Below are 14690 nucleotides of genomic sequence, written 5' to 3'. Positions count from 1 at the left end.
CATGGAGACCCACCTACATCAAAGGAACAATTGCAGAACTACACTAGACCCACCTTTAATCCAATCCTGAATGGAAATTTTGTACCTTATTGTTAAAAACTTTATGATCTGATAATTGAAACACGTAGCCCCTCTCCCGCTTACTTGCATGTAACACATTTTCAATAAAAATGCACAATGATTCCTAGCAGTTGTCACTCCTCAGAGAGCGATCTTTGAGGGGTGTCCGGCTGAGGACGTGCATGAAAAGGCACCAAGGCCTTTGTCTTCTGTTCACCTGTGCCGCCTCCGTCAAGTCAACTCACCCCCGGTTGAGGCTGGACCCCGGCAGTGGATGTCATCTGTGGAAGCAAAGATCAAAGATAAAAAAGTTAAAGGAGAAAGTAAACTAACTTCAGGAAAGTTGGAGCATCTCAGTCAGGAAAAGATAAATTTCATCTGGAATAAACACAAAATTCATGTACAAGGAACTGATCTTCCTGATCGAACTGCTACATTTCAACAACTTGATCAGGAATATAAAATCAATTCTCAACTGCTTTATAACATTCTAGATGTGCGCTAAATCACTGAAGGGCCCAGGTGTCAGGAAAATGATCCACAGTCTGTTTCTCATGAACTGCTTTGGTGACATATTTCTAAAGAAGCACTGGAAAAGTGTAGTGAGACAGTTCATCGGTGATTATTTCTTTGAAGCTCAAGAGAAAGCTGCTGATGTAGAAAATGTACCACCTGTCAGTTCAAAACCTCACCACTACTCATCAGTATCCACCAAGATAAGCTCTTCCTTGTGTCTGTCAAACAGACTGAAGAGCCACCAATTTTGTAATTGAGTTCCTACATTAAATTGCTGACACGTTTTAGGACTACTTTGATGAGTGTTCAGAGGCTGCAATAAAAGATAATGTTGTTGGGACCAGCAGGTGGCATGGTGGTTAAGTCACTGGACACTCCCACATGGCTGACCGCGGGTCAAGTTTCGGACCTGGTGGCTTCCTTTCTCACTTTCCCGCTCTCTCTCTCTGTGTCTTTCTCTGGTCAAATTAAAATAAAATGAAAGGAATAAATAAAATAAAAATAAATAATTCTAAAAAAAAAAGATAATGTCATAGTATATGAGCTTCTGGAAGAAATGTTAGATAGTGGATTTTCACAGGCTACTGAATCTAACATTTTGAAAGAATTAAGCCACCAATAATTCTGCGTTCTGTTGTCATCTCTATTACAGGCAGTAGTAATGCTGGGGACACGCTCCCAACCAGGCAACTGTCCAACATCCCATAGTGCTGGGCAGGAGTTAAGTACACAAATAACAAAGCCTATTTTGATATCATTGAAGAAATAGATGCAATTGTAGATAAATCAGAATCCTTGCAGAAATTCAGGGATGCTTGATGCTTGCATTAAGCTATCTGGAATGCCTGATCTCTCCCTTTCTTTCATGAAGCTAAGGGTTCTGGATGTTGTCAGAGTCCAGCCTTGCATCCGGTTCAAGCACTGGCAACGTGAGTGTTGTTGTTTATTCCTCCAGGTAGAAATTTCTGACTCATAAGTGTCAGCTCACAAAATCTAGTGGCAATACCAGTCTATGTGGAACATAGTATCAGTGTAAGTGAAACATAGCATCGATTCTTGTGAGAGATTTAATAACCACTGGACCAAAACAAAATATGGGGAATACCAAAAGTCATGCTGAATATGAACCTGACACCAACACAAGGCAGCTATACATTCGATCCAGTCACCAAGATAGAACATGGGAGGTGGGAAAAATTACTCCACAAAAGCTCCCAAGTCTTAAAGTACGGGTAAATTTAGTCTGGAGCACCTAAGCCAGAAGAGAATCTAAGCCTCAACATTCAGTTCGAGATCTAGCAGCTTGCTATTTCAGGCTTAGACATGTATGGGGGAAAATATAAGCCATTTAAAGGAGTCAAATATGTCATGAAAGGTGGAAAGTTCCAAGTGAGGGCATGAGAAGAGCCAAAATTCCTCAAGTTTATTTTCCAAGTGTGATTTATGACTATTAAGTACCAAGTGGGTCGGAATTCAAATTCTAGTTAAAGCATATGTATCAAGCTACACACCACTAACAGAGTTGCTTAGTAATCAATGTAAGGTTCTTACGGAGCTTTAAGCTAAAGAAACTTTCCCAATGACTTGGCTTATTTTGTATCTTCTCACTTATGAAGATTTTTGAGGTTATTTCTTCCATAGGAGGTATCAGCTAAATGCTACACATTTTGACAGCAAGAGCAATCGGCAACTGTGATAACCTCTCACCTAAAACAAGTGAACCAGTCTCATCCAGCAGGAACTGTTTTGATCTGTGATGTTATGTGTCAGGTGCAGCAAATGTTGCACCTTAAGATATTAATCAACCCAAATCAATATCAGTTCCAACAGAGGAAATTCCTCCCACCCCAAGAAGTTTACAAAACAACTGCCTCTTCAAGTGTTTGCCTTATTCAGCTTTTCACTTGTGCCATTAAGCAAGCAGTGTAGCCAAAGCCACTTGCAAATGGCCTTGGTCAGGAGCTCTGTTATTCCATGCTCCATTCTCATTGTACTTGGTATTGTACTTTTTTATAAATAAGATTTTTACATAAGGCTCAGATTTTGAATTACAGGGACCTTGCTGGAGTAAATACCATCTCGTTCTTGTGCCACTGGTTCAGCTGTTAGCATAGTAAAAATCATTCATTTCAAAGGGGCAAATGTTTTATTAAGATAAAAGGGAACACTACTGCACACCACAATCCCTTCTCCTCCATTCTCCTCTTAGGATCTTGGGCATGCACACGCACGCGCCCAGCGTGATTTAAACCCACGAGTCCAGGACTCGAACTGCAGTCGACTACATGGGAGTCCAGGGACATAGCCATTATGCCAACTGCTGGACCCCATAACTCTTTCTTTTATCATGCTAAGCATAGCCCTTATATTCATCCTATTTATGCTGTCAATGGCTAGTGATTGGTGCTGGTACGGGGAGCCCAACGTGAGCAGCATTCTAAACTTTGTCTGCCTAGGGCACCCAGATGCCCTTCATCCATCAAGAAGAGCCATTTTTTGCAACTTATTAATTTCTGATCTAACCATTCTCATTTTGGCAGCTGAACTCAAAATGGTGCTAAATATTTCTTTTGCATGATGTTGATTACCCAGTTCAATTGCTTTGGGTGTCTAATGCCTTTTTAGAATTCTCATCTAAAAAAACAATCAGAACATTTGCTTTTCTTTCTGCAGAATTCCTACTCTCTACCCTCACTCATACCTGGACTGTCCAATTTTCCTCCTATGCTATCTTTTCTTATATCCAAACAGAATGTATGCCAGGAGTCCCTTGCCTCTATTAATTTCTGCTAAAAATAGCCGAGCAGGCTGTTTTCTTTTATAATTAAATTATTATAAAAATTAATTTGACTGAATCCAGTAAATCCCTTCTCTAGCTCTGGTTATGCTGTCAATAAAAGATGAAAAAAAAAAAAAAAAAACAACAAAAATAACATTCTAGATGCAGGTTTCCAAATACCTATGCCCATTCAAATGTAGGTCATTCCAGTTATGCTACACGATCAGGAAATTCTGGCTTCTGCTTATACTGGATCTTGAAAAATTTTGGCTTTTTTCCCCTATTTTAATGCGGCTGAAACAACCCACAAATAAAGGCTTCTGAGCCCTGATTATATCACCAACACAAGAACTTGCTAGCCAGATTCATTGGGAGTTAATAAAAATCTTTGCAGTTAACAGGATTCAGGATACAAATGATCCACAAAGCTACAGTGGCAGTCAAGAAATTTAGACCTAAATCACCTAAGATGTTTGATATTCTTTTTTTTTTTTTTTGGAGAGGTTTTGTTTTTTTTGTTTGTTTGTTTGTTTTTTTGGGTTTTTTTTGTTTTTTTTTTTTTGCTATAAGGCGCGTGCGCTCGCCAGACAGACAGAGAGAAACATAGAGACAGAAAGCGAGAAATCACCCCCCAGGGGGGATGGTCACGCTGCAATCCCTTCTCCTCCATCCTCCTCTCGGGATCTTGGGACGCACGCACACGCGCCCGGCGTGAGTTTTAAGCCACCGGGTCCGGGATGTGAACCGCGGTCGACTACGTGGGAGTCCAGCGACACAGCCATTATGCTAACTGCTGGTTCCCAGAAGTTTGATATTCTTATGACAACTCCAGATCCACTAATTTATTAAAGCAAGATCCACCAGTGTTGAGTGGCTGGGGGTAGATGAGTCAGACTGCCTTAAGATGGCAAAACTGGCTTAAGAGACCAGCTGGCTTCAATTTTCCCAGCCTGCACATCCCACAAGGTCAGAAGAGCTATATTTGGTGCATCTTTTACATATGATGTTGAATGCCAAGACCTGCTAGGCAGAACACGTTTTTTTCTGAGAGGGGGAAGGCTGTGGATTAGAAATAGACTCAATAACAAACACACAAAGACACACAAGTATAGAAAAGTGAGGAGGATCGGGTAGGCCCAGCTTCTCTGATGGAGAAGTTGTGACCAGGAACCTGCCTCTGGTTTATTCTTTTAAAGGGCAGAAAATGGGGGAGAATGAAATGTTATTCAAAGTCAGTTGTTTTGGGATGTTAATTTTCCGAAGATGTGAAAATGGCTGGTGTCATGTAATTTCTCTGATCTTTTTGGGGGAGAATCTGATAAACACATGTGACTTCCTCTAGCCTGCTACTGCAGGGCAATATAAGGTTATGGGTTATCCCATATCAACAACAAAAGGAACATAACTGTTGACGACAGGCAGATAACGCTTTCATATGTAAATACTTCTCAATAGCCCTGCTAGAGCAGCTCATAGAAGCGCATTTCTACATGCATCTAAAGGTCATACCATGTTTTCTCAGATTGGCTGCTCAGCATGGTTAAACAATGGTGCAAGCTCAACCTGGACAGTGTCGTTACTGTATCCACTGGAGCAAGGAATTCTGCAGTGGAAACTGTAGAACAAGAGCTTCTCTTTGTTGGATCTGAGACTAGAAAACTTCTAGCCATGAGACAACTTGTTAAAAGGGGTTTCAATCTTCCTGTGCCTGTTCTTCTTCAGTCCATTGAGAGAGCTAAAGTACTTTTTCATAGGGTCATATATGAAAGTATTCATGCAGAGAGAACACAGCAACAGAGATATAACACAGTCCACAGCTTCAGAGCAGGAAAAATTTGCATTCTTATTTGTACAGCCTTGCTACAAGAGGGATAGGTTTTAAAGGTGTGAACTTGGTGATCAACTACAACTTTCCAGCTCAGTGGAATATATCTACAGGATAGGTCAAACCAGAAGAGCAGGACACATGAGGAAAGCTGCTGCATTTTTACTGAAGATGATAAACCATTATTAAGAAGTGTTGCCAATGTTACACAGCAGGCCAGTATTCTCATACCAGAATGTATCAAAGATTTCCAAAAATTAATAAGCAAAAGGAAAAAAAAGGATGATTAAGAAACCATGAGAAAGAGCATTAGTACAACTCCAAAATATTTCTTAGAAAAAGTGTACGAAGGGACCAGCAGTTAACGTAATGGCTATGTTGCTGGACTCCTATGTAGTTGACCGCAGTTCAAATCCTGGACTTAGTGGCTTAAACTCACGCCGGGCACATGTTCTTGCATGTCCAGGATCCCAAACGGAGAATGGAGAAGGGATTGCAGCATGGCCATCCCCCCTGTGGGGGTGATTTCTCGCTTTCTATCTCTCTTTCTGGCGAGCGCATGTGCCCTATAGCAAAAATCTCTCCAAAAAAAAGAAAAAGTGTATGAAAAAAAGTTAATTGTCAGGATAACAAGTGTTAGGCCAGAGGCCTGGGCAGCGTGGATGTGGGGGTTGGGCAGCTTGGATGTGGGGGTTGGACGTCATGCCCTAGTCGGCTGATACAACCCAGGTCTAGCCTGTCATCAGAACTGTGCTGCACTCGGATCTAACCCAGATGTAGCACATGGCACTCTACTCTGCACACAACACCAAACCTCACAGCAGTCTGCTGTCCCTCTAAACCTTTACCATACATGGACTGTTTCTACCTCTAAGACACCCTCCCCTCCCTATATCCTTACAAAAATCACTAAACCCTGCTCTAGAGTGTGACTTCTCTGGCCCCCTCTCTCTTTCTCTATCAGACCAGTGAACCTAGCCTGGGAGTGCTCCCAATAAAGGCTCTACATTTCGGGGGCCAGCAGGTGGCATGGTGGTTAAGGTGCTGGACACTCCCACATGGCCGACCACGGTTCAAGTCCCGGACTTGGTGGCTTGCTTTCTCACTTTCCCTCTCTCTCTCTCTGTGTTTCTCTCTGGTCAAATAAAAAAAAAAATGAGTGGATAAATAAATAATTTTTTTAAATGGCTCTACATTTCTATTTTCTCAAGTGGTCAGCCCATTCCTTACAAGAAAGTAGCTTTTGATAACCAAAGTTAAAAACAGACTTTATGACTATCCCAGAAATTTAATTTTATGACCCCAGAGTAAATGTTATTTTCATGGAATACTTCAAGTCAAGTCACCTGTACCAAGTGTCTGACATCAACTATAGGCACCTAGGTCAGTGAAAGCAATCCTAAAGTATCAATGAGTACTTCAAATTTCAGTTTATTGGTGACTTTTAAATGATTGCTTGGTGGAAATAATATTGATATTTCTGTACTTCTTACAGAAGAACAAAAGCTTATGCTCAAAGTAGCAACACCCAAATATGATGACCTCTTAAGGAGATTTCCCTTCAAGTATGAAGATGTGATGTGTGCTATGGAAAGGCATCTGGAATAGAATTTTGAAAAAAGTCTTGAGATTGAAAAAAATAAACATTTTGCCCTTTTGCAATAGTGAAAAAATTTCAATATTTTTAACGAATTATTTAATTTGTTGCTATATTTTTCAATTTGCTATAGGACACATGTGTTCATCAAAGAGAGACACAGAAGAGAGAGAAAGCAAGTCACCAGGTCCAGGACTTGAAGAGTGGTTGGCCATGTGGGAATGCTTATCACATGCTAACCCCTCAACAATTACATAGTGATAAATAGAATTATATTTGTCTAGGTGACTAGATTAGAATTTCCATTCTCACATTTATTGAGAGGGTTATTTTGCAACATAATTTGATCAAGTGTGGTCCAGCCACTGTGGTATAGTGGTAATGCAGTGCCCTGCAAGCCTGGAAGTCTTATGGTCAACTACGGGTTTGGATCCCTAAGTTGGCCTGAAATGGAACCGGGCATGCATGGAGGTACCCAGGATCCTGGGGAGCTAGAGTGCTGGGGAAAATGAACCAGGGTGTTTCTCCCTCTCTCTCATGTTTGTACACATACGCTATCATAAAACTTTTTTTTTTAACTGTAGGATGAACTGAATAGTGTTGGAAGCCTTTTTATATTGATTAAAATAGCATATTGGGCTAGCTTGGTGGCTCAGTGGTAATATGCTGCTCAAACAATGTTGGACCCATATGGAAGATCACAGTTCCCTGGTCGACCTGTACACACACCAGATGTCCATGATCCTGGCTGGCTGGGAAGGCTGGAGGAGGGATCAAGGCATGTTGAAGGTGCCTGTCTTTCTTTTTCTCTCTCACTCTGATGAAAGAAAGAAATAAAACCTTAAAAAAAAAATGGATACCAAAATGTTCATGTCCACAGAATTTTTCTCTAGTATGAATACTCTAATGTTCAACAAGAAGAATGAAAGTTGTAAATATATTAAATTCAATATATTAAAAAAATCCTCCAATAAACAGGAATGTCATTATAAAGACCCAATAAATTTCTTATATTTGTGTTTTCTCAGCTATAAATTCTGATTATCATTAATATATGAATAAAATCTTGTTAACTGATTTTTAATATATTTCATACTGTTTCTCATTAAGAAAGCTTTTCTGATATACCCAAAAGTAGGTAAGTCTTTCATAGGTTAAGTCTTTTCATATTCCATAAATTTACTGACTTATCACCAATATGAATTCTCTAAATTTTCAAAAGATCTTCCCATATTCTTTTCAACCTTCAGAGAAAAAAAAAAAGAGAGATCCAGAGATCTCAGAGATTCAGAACAAAAGAGCTTATCTAGTAGTAGTGACAAATTGTAATCTGGGATATGCATGTTATAGCAGACTATAGGCACACCTTAGAGAGTTAGACAAAGGGGAATTTTTTTTTTCTGCCAGTGGAAGTATGTGCTACAGGAAATCGAGAGAGAGAGAGAGCACACGCAACCCCAATGGGGTGTGATTATGCCACAATTCCTTCTCCATCCTGTCAGGATTTGGGGCATGCATACTCAAACCAAGCATGTTTTTTTGTTTTTGTTTTGTTTTTCTTATGTTTTTGGTGAACTGATCTTTATTTTATTACCTTACCTACAAATCATGCATGAATGCTCTGAAGTAAGTTTTCGTTGAATAAACCCATTTTTACTCAGCAAAATTCAAAAGGGGAAACATCAGGCCTTTCTGGTGTAGGAAAAGCCTTTCAATAGTCCCTAAGTAATTTTCAGAAAATAATAAAATGGATGCTAGTCTTACAGAAGTTTTGGCTTAATTTTACCAAGCACCAAGATGTGCCACAATAGTTAAGGCAAGGCAGAGACAAGTTACCAAAAAAGTTACTAATACAACAATATATTGCAGTCTGAAAACAGCCACTGTTTATTTACTGACCAGATTACAAAAACAATCATGGTGGATACCTTAGTTCATCCTTCTAATAAGTCTGTTGATCTGGTCTTCCCTGTTGCCAGCATCTCCACCTTCTACAAAATCTTTTTCTTCATTCCACCTGGTGGAGAGGATCATTTGAAGGGTCAAAGGAAGTTATTTGCTTCTTTAAAGCGTTTTCCAGCAACTATGTGGGAGTCCAGTGACATAGCCATTACACTAACTGCTGGTTTCCAAAGCAATTCACTTCTTATTGATTTTGTCATAACTACGTTTGTAGATCAGTTCATTTACTAACTTCAGGTTCGGGTACCCCCATGCAATATATGGTCCTACAATTCTCAGAGTGTTAATTGAGGCCTTGTTGAGTTTAACAAAGGTGCCATTGAAGATCTGGCGAAGACGAAGAAGCTGCAACACTTTTCGAACCTTTGGGCTCACTTCATTGATACTTCTGATCCTGATGACAAATGCCAATTTGGGTTCTGCAGGTACATAGAAGTTGCCAGCTTTTCTTGCCACCCTGGCCATGCGAATCTCAGTTCTGTACATCTGTCTATATTCCTTATGATAGTGCTTAGCTTTTTCATAGATAAGCTTCCTCCTTGCCTTTCGAAGCATCTTTTGAGCAAACTTCTTTCTCAGGCACTTGATCTTCAATTCTGCAAAATTCCTTTGCTTTTTTGTAAGGGTTTCTGGCACAGCAGGAACCTTTTTCTTCTCTTGAATGCCCTCCATGGTTCCAGCCGGAAAAGAGGAGAAACCAAGCATGTTTTTCAAGCCAAATGTTTGAAGTTTTAAAAAGCATTCATCTTGGGACCAGCAGTTAGCGTAATGGCTATGTCACTAGACTCCCATGTAGTCAACTGCGGTTCGCATCCCAGGCCCAGTGGCTTAAACTCACACCAGGCGCATGTGCATGCGTGCCCAAGATCCCGAGAGGGGAATGGAGGAAAAGGGACTGCGGTGTGGCCACCCCCCTGGGGGGGTGATTTCTCACTTTCTGTCTCTCTGTCTCTCTCTGTCTGTCTGGCAAGCGCACGCGCCCTATAGCAAAAACCTCTCCAAAAAAAGAAAAAAGAAAGAAAGAAAAATAAAAAGCATTCATCTTGCTAATAAATACTCTCATGGAAATAAAATGCCAGACACTTAAGAGAGTGATATTTTTCCAGCCTGATGTGCATCTTTTTTAGTCTACATGGAAAATTCAAAAAGTTTTTGGAAAAAAATGGAATTAAACTACAAGTTATTTGGGTGCAACATTTATTTTAATCTACACAGTATTTTTAAAATACAGATTTTTCATGAATCTTTTCATATTTTTAAAAAGTGAGATATAATTCATATGCCATAAAATTCACCCTTTTAAAGTACACAATCCAGTAGTTTTCAGTATGTTCACAAAGGCATACAACCATCACTATCTAAGAAGATTTTCATCACCCCAAAATAAAACACCATAAACCATTAGCAGTCACTCTCCATTCAATCTTCTCCCCACAACCTGGTAATCACTAATATACTTTCTGACTCTTTGGATTTGCCTATTCTGAACATTTCTTATAAACAGAATCATACAATTATGTGGCATCTTCTGGCTTCTTTCAGTTATAGCATTTTCAGGGGTCATCCAAGTATTTCATTTCTTTTTTATGTCTGAATACCATTTCATTGTAGGGATATACATTTTATTTATCCATTCACCAGTTGATGGACATTTGTGGTGATGGGCTCATTTTTGAGTGAGTGCATTTGGCCTCTAAAACTAACAAGACAAACAGTCTAGGTTTGGCTGCTGCCAAAAAATCCACTGGTTTCTTGGAATCCTGAATCTACATATCCTAATTGCTTGGGCCTAACTCTAAGCTGAAACCTGACACTGGACTTTTTCAGCCTCAGCAACATGAGATTATGCCAAAAAAAAAAAAAAAAAATCACTGTTCAAGTGATTCATAAGGAATTCTGCCTCAGAAACAAAGATTTGCAACATCCCTCTGGGACCATAAATTATGAAAACATCATGGATGCTGGCTGTACTGGCTGGATCATTTGCAGATGCTCATAAAAAGGGCTTATTTTCTGAAGGATCACCTGAAGTTGACTATTCTGATGCAGAGATCAATTCATTCATGACATGATTCTTGCTGAAAGCTTCGAATTAAGGAAGACCATGTAGTCACAGGAGTGTCACCCAGTCTTGACCCCTCTTGAATGTCCACCTGCTGTTGACTTGTTATCTTCAGATCAGCTGAAGTTTGTAACAATAGACCAATTCCTGGTCTATGATATATCTTTCTGATTAGTTATATACAAATGTTTTTCCATAAAAATGCTTTTGTCTTTGTGTGTGTGTGTGTGTGTGTTTTCTAAGCAAAAGAGAGTAAAAAATTACTAGGAAAAATGTAAAGTTGTGATTCCTAAATTGGACATTACTAACTATAACAACAAAGGAAAAAACACAATTTCAGAATGTATTAATGATTTCTGTTTTTCAGAATTGCTCTTGAAGTTTCCCTTCCTCCCAAAATATACACAGAAATCCTAACGTGGATGAAGTAATACTATAGATAAGCAACACTGTTTGAAACTGCCTTCAGGCAGTGCCTCTCAAACCGAGAACTAACTGCCTTCAGGCAGTGCCTCTCAAACCGAGAACTAAATTGATTCATTTGAACTGAACTGGCAACCCTAGAGTGGGAGACCCCATGGCCACATTAGGGACCCTGCTAACCTATTGCTATGTAAACGGACCAAATATAACTGCAGTGTATTAGCCTAAATTGGCCCCCACATTGTTCACAGCAATCTAGGATCTTTAGTCCAAAGTCCTCCCAAATTCTCACATATCCAACTGCCTTAAATATAATCCAAATCAATATATTTTTGGCAAGTTAGAACCTACATACTTTGCAAACCCCGTGAAACTACACCCAACATCTGCTAACTATAGATAAGACATACCCTTTAAATATAATAAATGCCCAGCTGCTGCTTCCCTCTGAGCTCTCTGACCAGACTCCCTACTTTACTGTTAAGCATCAGCTAAACACATAAGCCCTCTTTCTGATTCCCTATTCTCCCTTGGTAGGTACCTTGTCCTAATCCCCTTCTGGGTGGTGGTCCATGTTACCTACTATCTCTGCTGGGAGGAACTTTCCTTCTTTAACAACCATTTCAAGTGCCACCCAATAAAGCTTGTATGTTACTATTTCTTATGTTTCTTTTCCTGATTAAACTCTAAATCCTCGAATTTATTACACCTGTTCTACCTTTCTATTTCATGTCCTGTTTAGGTTATCCTAACAATCATAAGTTCTTTGTTTCAAGGGGTATCACATGTACTCTCTGGGATTGTGCTTCTTTTTTTTCTTTCTTTTTTTTTTTGGAGAGGTTTTTTTTGCTATAGGGCGCATGCGCTCGCCAGCCAGACAGAGAGAGACAGAGAGACAGAAAGCAAGAAATCACCCCCCAGGTTGGATGGTCACGCCGCAATCCCTTCTCCTCCATTCTCCTCTCAGGATCTTGGGCACGCACACACACACGCGCCCGGTGTGAGTTTAAGCTGCCAAGGCTGGGACGTGAACCACGGTCGACTACGTGGGAGTCCAGTGACATAGCCATTATGCTAACTGCTGGTCCCTGGGATTGTGCTTCTTGTAAATGCACTTAATTATGGCACTGCCTGAGCCCTGGAAAGCATCCAGGTATGTTTTAAAATATTGCACAGAGTTATGCTGTATCTAAATTGATGCCTTGAGATGGAAAACAAAAGGGTAATACAGAAACTTAAGAAAGGAGCCACATACCTACCTCCGAACTTTATAGCTCAATATGGCATTTGTTTCAACAGGCTATAATGAAGCATGAGTACCTTCATTTTGAATCTGACTCTGTTGTCATTTCTGTTTCCATGTAACTTGACCCATATGTCTCCTACAAATTCCTCACTGAATGTTTATTACCAGTAGAAAAACGCTGCCATCCATTCCTGTCCTCCTAACCAAGTACTTATCATCAGCAGATCCAGCCAATTATAACTGTCCTGCCAATTATAACTGTCCTTCCTGATAACTTTTTTTTTCTTTTTTTTGCTTTTGTTAGCTGCTTTTGCATAACCCAAGGCCTGTACTTTCTTAGATGAGTAGTTTTTCCTTTGTGGTTTTTGCCTTTATAAACCTTCCTCCCCCCTGCTTAAGGGCTGCAAGGTTTTGGAGCGACAAGTCCTCTTGCAGTCACTAGCTTAATAAATGGCTCTTTTAATTTGGCTAAAACTGGATGTCCTCTTATTCTTGCACTGATTTGAATACAAAAGTATCAAGGATCTCTGGAGGATAAAACTAGTGCCAATAGGTACAGGCTGGCATCAACCTGCTGTGGGGGTTCTATTGATAATTTTTGCTGTGATGCATGCTTGGCCAAGGTCCAAGGTCCAAGGAAGATGACTAAGTAGAAGAGAGTCAACGTAGCAGGCTTGGTATGGCTATCCTAAGATTTCAGGAGTGTTTTCACTATTCCCTGGTGATAATGGTGGCTCACAGTGCCCAAATGATTTCTGTATACACAATAGGTTATGTTATACTGAACATCTGCTTTCCTTCTGAGAGTCTTGACTTTTTATACTTATTAGGCAGAAGGTTCCTATGTGACTAGCTCCCAGTTAAAATCTTAGGCAGTAATTTTTCTCTCTGGGGAAAGAACATATTTTTTGCTGCAGAAGTCACTCTGTGTGACTTCTCATGGGAGAAGAAACTTGCATATGGATTCCTTCAAATTCCACCTGTGTGTCTTCCCCTTATGATCCATTCGTACATTCTTAGTACACTGCTATAATACATCTTAGCCAACAGTAGTACAACTATATGCTGACTCCTATAAGCCCTTCCAGCGAATCTCTGAATGTGGGTGTGGTCTTGGGAATCCCCAACGCATTCCCATATGAATTCCTTCATGTTATCTAAGCTGTTAACAAAATCAAATGCCTTCCCATATTCCATACATATGTAAGGTTTCTAACCAATATGAATTACTTCTTGTTCTCCATGGAACCTAAGGTTCTTCCAATACTCCGCATATTCAAAGGGCTTGTTATCAGTATGGATTCTGATAATACGTAGTAAGTTATCCACACACTCTAAATGATTACTCATAGTCCTAAGGGTCTCTCATGGTACAAATTTTATGGTGTCAAGTGAGTTGTCCACATACTCTAAAGACATTTCTATTACATTCATAGCACTTCTTATGAAAGTGGTTTATTTCTAGTGTATTTTAAGGTCTCTGAAAAACCTAAGGCAGGGACCAGTAGATGGTATATTGGCTATATTGCTGTTTAAGGTCTCTGTGAAAACCTAAAGTAGGAACCAGCAGATGGCAGATTGGCTACATCGCTGGACTCCCATGTAGTTGACTACGATTTCAGTCCCAGACCCGGTGGCTTAAACTCACACCAGGCGCATGTGCGTGCGTGCCCAAGATCCCGAGAGGAGAATGGAGGAGAAGGGATTATGGAGTGGCCATCCCCCCTAGGGGTGATTTGTCGCTTTTTGTTTCTCTTTCTGGTGAGTGTACGCACCCTATAGCCAAAACCTCTCCAAAACAAAACAAAACAAAACAAAAAACCTAAGGCATTCTTCATATTTTGGACATTAAGGTTTCACAACAGTAGGAATTTCCAATGTGTATGTCATTTTTTATAAATACCAAAGGCCTTCCCATATTCCACATATTCATAGACTTTTCTCGATAAAATACATTCTGTCATCATGTACAAAATCTGAACCACAATCAAAAGCATTTCCAAATTTCTTCACTAATGGAACATTTCTTATAAATTCCCTGTGCAAGAAATTTATGCTTTTTATACTTGGTTATATTTTCCGTAATTATTTTCATTTAACTAAAATGTCCCTCTTGAAGTTCTTGCCTTAACTGTGCCAGTCATTTCTGAAAATGGAGTTCTTGAGGTCAAGAATTTAATTTCTTTCCATTGGCTCAAATTAGGAATCTTTTTTTTTTTC

General features: G+C 39.8%; 2 pseudogenes; both read left to right on the top strand.

The window, feature by feature from the left end:
* The first annotated feature begins 240 nt into the window (after positions 1-240).
* Positions 241-6788, top strand: LOC102493106 (putative ATP-dependent RNA helicase DDX52; annotated as a pseudogene).
* On the top strand, positions 594-1977 carry LOC102493511 (AP-3 complex subunit mu-1 pseudogene; annotated as a pseudogene).
* Positions 6789-14690: the final 7902 nt, after the last annotated feature.

The sequence above is a fragment of the Tupaia chinensis genome, unplaced genomic scaffold (genome assembly GCF_000334495.1).
Source record: "Tupaia chinensis unplaced genomic scaffold, TupChi_1.0 Scaffold143654_1, whole genome shotgun sequence".
Classification (NCBI taxonomy): domain Eukaryota; kingdom Metazoa; phylum Chordata; class Mammalia; order Scandentia; family Tupaiidae; genus Tupaia; species Tupaia belangeri.
This window is presented reverse-complemented; position numbering and strand designations above follow the sequence as displayed.